Genomic DNA, 12,693 nt, shown 5'->3' on the forward strand with positions numbered 1-12,693 from the left:
ATCTGCATATCTTAGCATACAGATGGCATAGGCCTGAAGCACACCTTTCCTGTTCTCAAACCACTCGGTATTACTTTGTTCTGTGTGAATGACTGCCTCAGTGCATGTGCAGCTTCTGCCTGAGCACAATGAAGTGTCCTGGACTTCTCACTCTTTTCATATGGTGCACACAGTTTATATGAGACACACAGTTGAAAGTCTTTACACAGTCAATAAAATACAAGCGACTATCTTTCTGGTGTTCTCGGCTTTCAACCAAGAGCTACCTGACATCAGCAATGATAGCCCTCGTGCAACCTCTTTTTGAATTTGGCTTAAACTTCTGGCAGTTCCTTGTCTATGTACTGCTAAGTCACTTGAATGATCTTCAGCAAAACTTTGCTTGTATGTGATATTGTTTGATATTGTCCATATCTTGTTGGTTGCTTTCCTTTGGAATAGGTAGAAATATGGATCTCTTTTAGTCCACTAGCTGTATTCCAAATGTCTTAGCATAGAAAAGCAAGTGTTTCCAGTGCTTAATCAACTTGTTAAAAGATTTCGGTCTGGGGGCATTCCGTCATTTCTCAGAGCCCTGTTTTTCACGAATGGCTTTCAGAGAAGCTTGGACGTATTCTTTCAGTACCACTGGCTCTTGATGTTACTTCTTGAAATGATTGAATGTTGACCAGTTCTTTTTGATACAGTGAGTCTATGCATTCCTTCCAACATCTTTTGATGTTTCCTAAAGGGTTCAATATTTTGCCCCTAGAATCTTTCATTACTGCAACGCCAGGCTTACATTTTTTTTCTTCAATTCTTTCAGCTTGATATATATTGAGTGTGTTTTTTCCTTTTTGGCTATCTAACTCCAGATCTTTGCACATTTCATTATAATATTTTACTCTGTTTTCACGAGGTGCCCTTTTAAATGTTCTGTTTAATTTTTTTATTTTATCATTTCTTCCATCTGCTTTGGCTACTTTATGATCGAGGATTATTTCCAGAGTCTCTTCTGACATCCACTTTGACCTTTATTTTCCTGTCTTTTTAATGAATTTTTCCTATCTTCGTGTATGATCTTGATGTTAAACCACTGCTCTCCTGGTCTTGTTATTAGCGTTCAATGCCTCAAATCTATTCTTGAACTCTTCTCAAGAAGATGGGATTTAATCAAGGTCATATTTTGGTTCTTGTGGATTTGTTTTCATTTTCTTCCACTTCAACCTGAACTTATAAATGAACAATGGTCGGTTCCACTTCCAGTCCCTGGTCTCATTTTGGCTTGATAGTGAATTTCTCCATCATCCTTTCCCATAAATGCAGTCAATTTGATTCCTGTGTATTCAATCTGGTGACATTCATGTGTAGAGATGCTGTTTATGTTGTTGGGAAAAGGCACCGGCAATTAAGATATAATTGTTTTTGCAAAATTCTACTATGCGAGCTTCAGCTTCATTTCTATCTACAAGTCCTTATTTTTCAACCCTTCTCCTTTCCTCTTTGTTTCCAACTTTCACACTCCATTCACCAAAAAGTCTCACTGCATGTTGACTGAATGTCTGATCCATTTTAGATTGAAGATGGTGGTGGAATTCTTTAATTTCATTACTAACTTTAGTGGGTGCTGCAGGTCTGAATACTAGTTGTATTAGTTGGATTTCTTTGAAGGCTTACAGATATTATACCATCACAGAGAGCATTGGACTTCATGAAAGACCTTGAGACGTCCTTCTGAGGATGAATGCAATGCCATTCTTCTTGAATTTGTCATTCCGGCCTAGTGAATCATACACTGTCTGATGGATTGAAGATGGCCAATATCAGTCTATTTCAGTTCACTAATGTCTAGTATATTGATTTTCATGTGTTCCATTTAATTTTTGATGACCTCCGGTTGTCCTGGATTCATACTTCATACATTCCAAGTTCTGGTTATTTATAGATGTCTGCAGCTGTTTCTTTTCATTTTTGAATAATGCCCATATCAACAAACGAAGGTGCGGAAGGCGTTACTCCACCTACGTCATGATGGGCGACTCTAAGAAAGCAGCTCTTTCTCATTTGTATTTTGAGTGCCTTTGACCCGAGACACTCTCTCTGACAATGTTTCACTGCTATTCGTAAGGGTTTCGGTGTTCCATCACTCAGAAGGGGCAGTGCATTCCTTCTTCACAGTTCTAATTCTGGAAGCTCCGAGGCCCCTTGCTCACGCTGGGCCATCTTGCTCGTATTAGAGATATCAGTGGCTTCCAACATGACAGTAGCATGCAAGCCGCCACAGCACGACAAAGTGACACACAAGTGGTAGATTTAAATGTACAGGTTGGTTTAATAATGTTGCCTATTTTCATAGTAGCTTTTACTACTGAAACTCCCCCCTTTGAGTATCTACTACATTGTCTATTTCTATTGAGTATGGATCTAGATTTAAAAACAAAACAAGGAACTAAAGGAATGCGTACTTTTATACTAATTGTAAATTTTAATTTCCAAAGTAGATGATATAAATGCCATGAACTTGAAGTAATCTTTTATTATTCAATTGTGAATGCTCTATGTGGATATAATACACTTTTAGCATTAAAAAAATCATCTCTTTTTTTAACTGCTGAATGAATTCCATTGTAATGAAACGAAGCACGGCAAAGACCCAGCATTTATAGCACATCTTTAGAACAGAATGATCTTTGCAGAGTAAAACAATGAACACAATGGTGCTTTTGGATTACTCACACACACTCAGCCTACTCCCCACCCTGCCTTGCCATCACAAAAATTTCCTTAGGAACACTGACTAAAGTCACATGGGCAAAAAAATCTTAATGTTACATAAACAACTAGCTGAACATGCCTAAGACTGATAAACAGGCAAGAGATACTTTGTGCTCAGTGTTATTGCCTCATGTTTAGATGCGCAAACTACAATGCACAATGCTCTCTTCAGGGATGGAATGTGCATCTGGTGACCCAACCCCCTGGTCCAACAAAGTAAGTGGCTATTTCTTTCCTTTCCAAATAGTAGTCTCCCACCACTCAAGTCTAGTCTTCCCTCTTTCCTAATTCTTCGGATAGGGACTAGGATCTCAGATGGCACAGAGTGCACCTTCATAAAACAGTTCTGCACAAGTCAGAGCCGACTGTCCACACGGGACATGTAAGGGGGAAGCCCTGCGGGCCCCTGTCTGTCTGACCCAGTCTTCTCCAGCCTCTGAGAAGTGGAGGTTGATGGGCCACCCAAAGGGTAGGTTGTTGAGTGGGAGAGTGTATTGGACTAGGCCTGCCTCTGCACATGGGGGCAAAACATGAGAGTACCACCCACCGCCTCAAACCAAGCTGGAAAGGCTGTAAGAGACGCAGCTCCGTGACTGAGAGGAACATCGTGGGATCCAGCCTCACATCTGGATTAGTCATAAGGGGCAGTTGTAATTGAAGGGAAGAAAATTAGAGACAAAAATTTTGGGGTGCTCACCTCCATGGTATCTGGAACCAGGTCAGGGAGAGAGAGAAATGCTTTCTTACATCAACTTATATAGTCTCAGGCATGCAAGTCCCATAATTACTGCTAATCACAGACTTAACTTGGACAGTACCGGAACCCTAGAGGCCAACTGGGGGGGGGGGTAACCTAACACCAGTGCTGGGACCAAATAAGGGGGAGTGACTTGCCCCTGAGCAGGGAGAGCAACTGCAACACATCTGCTCCTACACATAAGCAACCTGCCAGATAGCAATCCGCCCTGTGCTTGAAAGACTTAACTTTAAGGCAGCATTCTTATGGGAGAGATTGTGGGGAGTACTTTTAATTATGAGAATGTGATTGGGACACATCTCTAACTCACAAGTATGATGGCCTCCCTATACCCAAAAGCCTGGTTCCCCAGGCTTCTAAAATACGAGAGACTAAAGAAGTTGTCTGCATACACTCTTCCCAGGCCTCAGTTCCCCACAGAACACACAATGTGATTACAATGTGACCAGGCCTGAAAAGTGAGAGAAACTCTGTGGCGGAGCTGTCCCTACCCATCAGGAGCATTTAAGCTTCACTAGGGGTAGGCAGCCTTCCCACTGACCCCAAAGGTGCTGGCTTTCCATAAACCATGCAAGCCCTCGGGAGGTGAACCTCCTGGGGGTACCTTAAAAGATAGCTTCATCAGCAAGGAGTGGGGGTGGGAGCAGGTACCACATCTAGGAGGTGAGGGAGTGTGGTGAGAGTCAGCTGGAGGGAGAGGCCTGCTGCCCCGGATTTTCGGGGGGAGGGCCCTTCTATCAGAGGAAAACATCGACGGCATCACCCAACTGGCTTTTTCTTCTCAAACCGTTCTAGGCCTGATCCTGTAAGGGTCAGAAACAATGGCCACAGTGAGGGAAGAGGACGTGGAGCCAGGAAGGAAGGCAACCAAGTCAGGTTTTCCACTGCAGGCATGCAAGCCAAGATGATGGAAGGGAGTGTTCAACTTTGGATCACTGTAGTTTTCTTAGTTTATTATTCAGGACAGGAATGGCAACTAGTAAACTGCACAAGCCATCTAAAACACCTCTGCTAGGACGGGGGAAGGGAGAGGCACCAGGGAAAGGCTGTGTATGACACGGTTGCCATGCTCGGGTTCAACGTTGAAGGTCCCCCTACCCCACCCTCATCCTGGTAACAAAATGTCTCTGTGCAGTTGGTACTAGAGGTTGTGTGAGCAGCTGGCTTTACTCACAGATCTCTAAACTTATCACTGAGAGCTGAGTGAGTCAACACTAGTTAAATGACTCTTGAATACTCTAAAGAGAATTTGGGAAGATCTATAGATTCCAATGTGAGATTTAAGGATCTCTGAGTGGTGACTCCTGCTTCAACAAACAGGACTGGAGGAAAGTGAAATAAGGATTGTGACCATAGCATCCTTGCACCTTTCTTCCCAGAGCCAGCCCACAGGAGAGGAGGAATCAGATAAAAACTACACGCGCGTATATGCGTGAAGGTTTGGCACAGCCATAAAAAGAGTCTAAGCAGGGCAGTCAGCTGGGCATTCCTATCCATGGGAACTGAGATAGTCCTCACACCCAACTTTCCTGTGACAGGATGCAAAACCAGAACTGAACTCACTGCCTTCGCGCGACTCAGGTTTCGAGCTCTTCTCTTCACCAAGCGCTGGCGCTACTTTCCACCAGGCGGCAGTATGCACAGTAGTAAGAGCTCAAGCTAAGGACCAGCTGGCCACACTTCCTCGCTGGAGGACTGTTAAAAATTGAACTATATCCCACCCACCACAAACCCAGAAATGGGTATTGAAATCCCGGCCAGACACAGACAGGATCAATCATGAGATTAAAACAGTTGGCTTCGGGTGGAGTAGTTCACCTTCCTTACTAGAATGTAAATAAAGGAGGAGAGCAGAGATGGCTAAAAAAAAAAACAAAAATCAGAGGTTCTGCAGAGCAGTCAGATCGCCAAGAGATAAAGTGCTGGCATGATTGGGCAAAGGCGGTGTCAACACTGTCTAGGCTTTGTTCTGCCTCTGTGCTTGGTTTTATGCATTCTACTCTATCACTGTTATCTCACCCACCAATTCTGTCATTAGTCACCTGAACTAAGCACAAAAAAGGCATGCACCACAAGCACAACGGTCTTCGTGCACCGCTTCTCAGAGCAGAATTCTACTTCTGCCCCATCTCCCCCAACATATTCCAGCCAGGCTGGCTTCTCACCATCTAGGAGCCATCCAGGCTCACTGCTACCTCACATCCCAAACATTGTCTAGAACTGTGTGCCTACTTTGAGACAAGAACTATGTGTGGATGCACCACTGACAAATAAAGGTGCAATCCTCTCTGCAAGGAGAACGTAGTCTAGTTAGAAAGACAAGGAAACAATAGAAGACGGTGTGTTGGGGGCAATTAAATGTCCATCTCCTTCTCAGGCATCTTCCTTTTTAATGGACACTTCTTTTTTTTAATGGTTTCAGTGTAATCTTTGTAGTTGATGGCTCTTAAGTCAGATCTGACTCCTGGTGACCTCATATACAACAGAACAAAAAGTGGCCTGGCCCTGCTGCACCATCTCCTTACTGTTGAGACGTTTGAGGATACTGTTGCGACCGTTGTGTCAATCCACTCATCAAGGGTTTCCCTTGTCTTCACTTTGCTCAACATGACGTTCTTCTTGAGAAACCCTGGTAACATTATGTGTTGGGCTGCTAACTGCAAGGTCAGCAGTTCAAATGCACCAGTCACGCCACAGAATAAAGTTAGAGGCTTTCTGCTCCCATTATACAATTTTTTTCTTAAATTTTTAATTCACATAAAGCAATGTTTATTATGGCAAAAGTGGCATTACCCACAAGTAAGTTACTTATACAGAACACGAACAATACATCAAACTCTGCTAGATCCCATCTGTTAGAAAAGGTACAAGATCAGTCACTTTTTGTGTTGTCATCACAAGGTGTCTCAAGTGCCCTGGTTGGGCAAAGCATAGAACCAAAAATCCCTCTGTTCTTAAGAGTTAAGGGGCAGCTATTCCAGCTGATTCCACCCAAATTGAAGCTGTGTTGGATGATACGTTTAAAAATTGTTATGTGGTGACTTCAGGGAAGATAGTGACTGAGGAAACACATACCAGTGGACTTGGCAGAAATCAGCACAGGAGAGTTACTAAAAGGGAAATTCCACACTGCCGGGTGACAGGAGGAGAATCATAAAACAGGTATCCCCAAACTATAGCCCCGTGGGCCACATGTGGCTCAACGAGGAAATTTATCCAGCCCGCCGGGTGCTTTTACCTGGTTTGTTTTTTTTACTTCAAAATAACATACGTGCATGTGCAGTATGCACAGGAATTTGTTCATATTTGTTTTTAACTATAGTCCAGTCCTCCAATGTGTTTGAGGGACAGGGAACTGGCCCCGTTTAAAAAGTTTGAGGAGCCCTGTCATAAATAGAAGTAAGCACAAATCTATTCGCTTTTGAGGATCTGGGGGCTTTTGGCTTACCACAGTGGAGGCCAGCTAGGATTGACCTTAGCCCCGCCACTGTCTTGGCCAGAGCCAGGATCATTTGGAGCTGGCGTTGGGGCTTTATCTCAACACAGCCACAGCTTGTAGCTGCCTCCTGGCAGTTTAAACCCCTCCAGCCCCATGGTCAGGGATGGGGCTCAGGTATATTGTTACTTTTGTTTCTCTCTTCTCTCTATCCAACCACAGTCTCAGCCAACTTGGGGCAGGGTTTAAACCTATCCAACCCCATGGTTAGGGATCGGGGCTAAGCTAAGTTATATTGTTACTGTTGTTTTTCTCTATTCTCTCCCTTAGTTTTTTCTCTTCAATTTTCTCTCACGCCACTGCCGACCTCCACACCACTCCCCTTAGCCTAGGGCATTTATGCATCAAGCCCTCCACCCAGCTGGGAGAGCTCCACTCTCTGTAGCGTAACCCAAGACTGGGGAAAGCCTGCCCACCATCTTCTGGGGAAATTTCATCCACTTTCCTCTGGGAGAAATTCTGTCTGCCTGTCCTCTGCAGTGCTTAACACGTGGCTGGGGATTTCCCTACTTTCTTCAGGGGAATTCCTGCTTGCGTGGCTGGGGGTACTCCCACCCATCCTCTGTGGTCCCACATGGCTGAGGGAACTTCCTCTTGCCTGTTGTAGTGCCTCACACGGTCTAGTGCAGCTCAGCCAACACTCACCAATGTTCCATACTGCTGTGGGAACCACTGCCCAACCTCTGAAGCAATGTACCTGTCCAGGGAAATTCCATCTACTATTTTCAGTACTCTACACCAAAGCGGGCAACCCACCAACCTTCTGTGGCACTCCTGTTGCAGCAGGCACCCCACATGCTCTCTGTGGGGCCCCAAGATGCCATGGGCCACACCATCACGGCTTCTTGTGAGATCACCGAGTACAGCACCATCCTCGTGGGTATACAACCACCCAACCAGCATCCCCTGAGAAGAGAATCCAACTTGCCCTTCAAGTAAAAGAATACTGGTTGACTAGGGAAAGACGTGAAGCCACAGGAGGATAAAGTGGTAGGTCAATTCCATAGTAAAATTAGCAGCAAGCAGTTCAAAGATGCATCCCTATGAGCCTCCCAGAGAAAGCCAGCATTCTTTGACTCCTGGAAAACGGCACCTGGCTCCTCTAAAACAACGCAATGCAAACAGCAATCGGCCCCAACAACCTCAATGAAAACACAGGAAAAACAAAAGGCAATGGCAGAACATGCCGTGAACCTAAGGATGTGCACAGAAGACATTGATCACCACAGAAAGAAATTTTCAAAATACTGCTTGGAGTCGTATAGGATATGAGGGAACCAATACAGAAAAGGGTGAAATGAGAGAAGTGATAAAGTCCATACACCAAAGGGAAATACAAAACTTAGGGGGGGAGATAACAAAAACCAGTAGCAGGCTCATAGACCTCAACAATTGACTGGAGGAGGCAGAGAACTGCACCAGTGACCTAGGACAGTCAAGCAGACTTTAACAAACGTGAACAAAAATCTAATAAGATCATCAGAGAAGCTCAAGAAAACCTAGGAGCTATGTCTGATGCTATGAAGAGGAACAAATCAAGAATTGGATTGCCAGAGGAAGACATAACAGATAAGTTATTTGCAACAACAGTGAGAGAATTCACGGAAGAAAACTTCCCCAGCTTAATGAATGAAAACCAGGCAACTCAGGAAGCTGAAAGAACACCAGCTTGTCTTCCCAGACAAGGAAAAACTCAAAGAATATGTTAGAAGAAACCCAGCCCTTTCAAAAGATCCTTGCTGACCCAGTATGGGCAGAAAACAGCACTCAGCAAGCACAAATAAGAGACCACCACATAGAACAACCTTACCCAGAGGGCAACATAGAGAAAGCAGTCCCCATGGCAGCATTGGTTCAGGGTGGAAAGGTGTCAAGAATAAAATGTGTGTGTGCACGCGCACGCACACACATTGATAAGAAAGGGAGGTAGGAAAACACCCAACACAAAAGTTAAAGATGGCATCACAGAGTCCACAGATGGAGATAATAACCTTGAACATCAAAGGACTGAACAAACTCAGGCATTAAATGATTGAGGCTAGCAGACTGGCTTAGAAAACACAACCCATCATTCTGTTGCCTACAGGAGACACATCTCAAGACTATAGACAAAAATAGGCTGAGAATCAACAGCTGGAGAAAAGCATACCAAGCAAACAGCAATTCAAAAAAAGCAGGGGTTGCAATCCTAATCTTGGGTAAAATTGTCCTTGAAGTGAGAACCATAAAGAGAGATAAAGAGGGATGCTATATAATGCTCAAGAGAATGGTAGACAAAGAACCACTAAGCATTGTAAGCATATATTCCGTGAACGAGAGACCCGCTGAATATGTCAAGCAAACGCTCCAAAAGATGGAAAAAGAAATCACAGCCTCAACAATTATAGCAGGTGACTTCAATACACTGCTCTTTGAGAAAGATGGATCACATGGAAAGAAACTCAACAAGAAGGCTAGAGATCTAAACACTACAATTAGACCATTTGACTTGATAGATATTTACAGAGTTTTTCATCCAAATAAAAAAAATTACATTGTTTACCAGCTCACATGACACATAGTTGAAGACAGACCACATGATGGGGCATAAAGCAAATCTCCATAAATTTAAGCACATTGATATTATACAGACCTGACTCTCTGACCACTCTGCCATAAAGCTGGAAATCAACAAAAGGAAGATGAAGAAAACAAGAGAAAACAATTGGAGGATGATTAACTTTCTATTGCAAAAGGAGTGCGTTCTGGCACAGATCAGAGATGAAATTAGGAAATTTCTAGGACCAACGAGAATGAGAACACGACCTATCAAAACTTATGGGACACAGCAAAGGCAGTTATCCGAAAAAAATTTCATAGCAATACATGCACACACGAAAGAGGGAGAGACTTATGACTGATATGCTGGCACAAAATTTACAGCAACTAGAGCAAAGTCAACAGCACAATCCTACTAATAGCAAAAGAAAATATAAAAATCAGGACAGACTGAAGAGAGGGAAAATAACAAAACTATGGAAAAAATAATGCTGCTAAGAGTTGGTTCTTTGAAAGGATAAATAGAATTGACAGGCTGCTGGCAAACCTAACCAGAGAAAGGAGGGAACACATTTCAATAGCAAGGATGAGGGATGGAGGGATAAAAGAGAGGACACATTACAATAGACCCTAAGGATAATTACACAGTACTATGAAGTACTGTACCAAATTAATTCAATAACTTGGAAGACATGGACACATTCTTGGAAAAAAAATCCCTCCCTAGACTATTCCTGATGGATGTCAAGTATCTCAACAGATCCATAGCAATTAGAATAAACAGATAAGGTTATCAAGGGATTACCAACAAAAAAATTCTCTGGACCAGATGGCTTCACAGGAGAATTCTACCAAACATTCAGAGAAGAACTGACACCAATCCTATACAAATTCTTCCAGAACATAGAATAAGACGGCAAACTACTGAACTCCTTCTATGAAACTGGTATAACTCTGATACTGAAAGCGGGCAAGGAGTACACAAGAATCAAGAACTATAGACCAATATCCCTAATGAATATCGATGCAAAAATCCTTAACACCAAAAAAAATCATATCATTGTGAATGAGGGGAAGTGCGGAATGGGGACTCAAAGCCAATCTGTAGGCAACTGGATATCCCCTTAGGGAAGGGTCTTGGGGAGGAGACAAGTCAGTCAGGGTGCAATGTAGCAACGATGAAACATAAAATTTTCTTCTAATTCTTTAATGCTTTCCCCCCACTCCCCCCCTCCCGCCGCCCACTATCATGATCCCAATTCTACCTTACAAATCTGGCTAAATTTGAGGAGGTACACTGGTACAGATAAGAAGTGGAAACACAAGGAATACAGGACAGATGATCCCTTCAAAACCAGTGATGAAAGTGGCGATACTGGAAGGGTGGAAGGAAGGTGGGCTAAAAAGGGGGAACCGATTATAAGGATCTACATATAACCCTCACCCTGGGGGGCGGACAACAGAAAAGTGGTGTAGAGAGACATCAGACAGTGTAAGATAAGACAAAATAATAATTTATAAATTATCAAGGGTTCATGAAGGAGGGGGAGAAGGGAAGGGAGGGGAAAATGAGGAGCTGATATCAAGGGTTCAAGTAGAAAGAAAATGTTTTGAGAATAATGAGGGCAACTAATGTACAAATGTGCTTGACACAATGGATGTATGTATGGACTGTGATAAGAGTTGTATGAGCTCCCAATAAAATGATTGAAAAAAATAAAGAAAATTATGATGGCAACATGTGCATAAATGTGTTTGACACAATGGATGGATGTATGGATTCTGATGTGCTGTATGAGCCCCCCCACAAAATGATTTTTAAAAATGAACGGGGTAATAACCATAAAAAATGTTATGTGAAAGTAGTGGTCTCTGGCCTAAGATTGTAATGACTGCTAGTCCTTTTCCTACACGGTCCAGTAATGGACTGGTGGTCTAGCCATAATGATTTACAGCCTTATAGTCAATGGCACTGAATTATACACGTAGAAACTTTTAAGTTGGAAAGTGGTTTGCTGAATATATTTTTGTGACACAAGAAATAATTACATGAATGAGTATAAGAAGAAAATGTTTTCCAATTGAATATGGTAATGATTGTACAACTTGATCTGATTGAACTATTGAATTGTATATGTGGGAGGAAGTGCCAATAAAACTGAAGAAAAAAGTCAGAAAGAAAGAAAGAAAGACTGTGAAAAGAATTGTATCAGCCCCAATAAATTGTTAAAATAAAAAAAAAGAAAGAAAGAAAGGAAGGAAGATTTACAGCCTCAGAAACCCACTCTCTGGCAGTTCTACTCTTACATACAGGGTTGCCATGAGTCGGAATTGACTCAATGCCAGTGAGTTTTCATCTTGATCTTTCTTCAGGGATTAGTTTCTCCTGGTGACACTTCCAAAATAATCAAGTCAAAGTCTGGGCCACTGTTTTATGATCCATAGGGTAATTATTAGCAAATTTCATTAGCTAAATAGATCTCCAGGTGTATTTTTTCTACTGCTTTAGTCAGGAAAACGCCACAGAAACCTGTTCCCCATGGGTGACTGCTGGTATTTGAAAAGAAGGTGTGGCATAGCTTCCAGCACCATAGTCACTCGCAAGAATTAGCAGGCTACTAACTGCAAGAACTGTATCTTATATTTGCTGTTTACTCTCCCAAAGGGTCAGGCAAGGTGCTACAAGAACCCAATCACTTCTAGCACTGGCCCCAAACTGTGCAAGGAAATAAAGGAGACACCCAAGGAGTAGCTAAACTCTTCACCATTTCAGACTAGGCCCAATCTCCCTTTGATACCAATCTTCCATCACTCCCTTCTGCTCCAGGTGCATGGATGCATCTGCCTCCTTCCTGTAGTAAGCGGTCCATTCCCATGTTCCTGCTGCATTGCTACGTTACTTCCTCTGCTTAGACCGTTTCTCACCTATGCTCAGCCTGGAAAACTCTAAACAAGTTCCAAGCCTAGCCTAACAAGCACCTATTCTTTTTTTAAAAAAAACATTTTATTAGGGGCTCAAACAACTCTTATCACTATCCATGCATATACATACATCAATTGTATAAAGCACATCTGTACATTCTTTGCCCTAATCATTTTTTCTTTTCTTCCCCCTTTTCTTTTTTTACATTTTATTAGGGGCTCATAC

At 42.7% G+C, this 12,693-nt stretch overlaps 1 protein-coding gene across 1 annotated transcript in view; it reads right to left on the minus strand.

Annotated features, from left to right (window-relative positions):
• TMEM123 (transmembrane protein 123) overlaps nucleotides 1-12,693 on the minus strand; it is a 51,539-nt gene that overhangs the window by 11,407 nt on the left and 27,439 nt on the right. The gene's annotated exons all lie outside the window — the stretch shown is intronic.

Source organism: Tenrec ecaudatus, chromosome 4 (genome assembly GCF_050624435.1).
Source record: "Tenrec ecaudatus isolate mTenEca1 chromosome 4, mTenEca1.hap1, whole genome shotgun sequence".
Taxonomy (NCBI): Eukaryota; Metazoa; Chordata; class Mammalia; order Afrosoricida; family Tenrecidae; genus Tenrec; species Tenrec ecaudatus.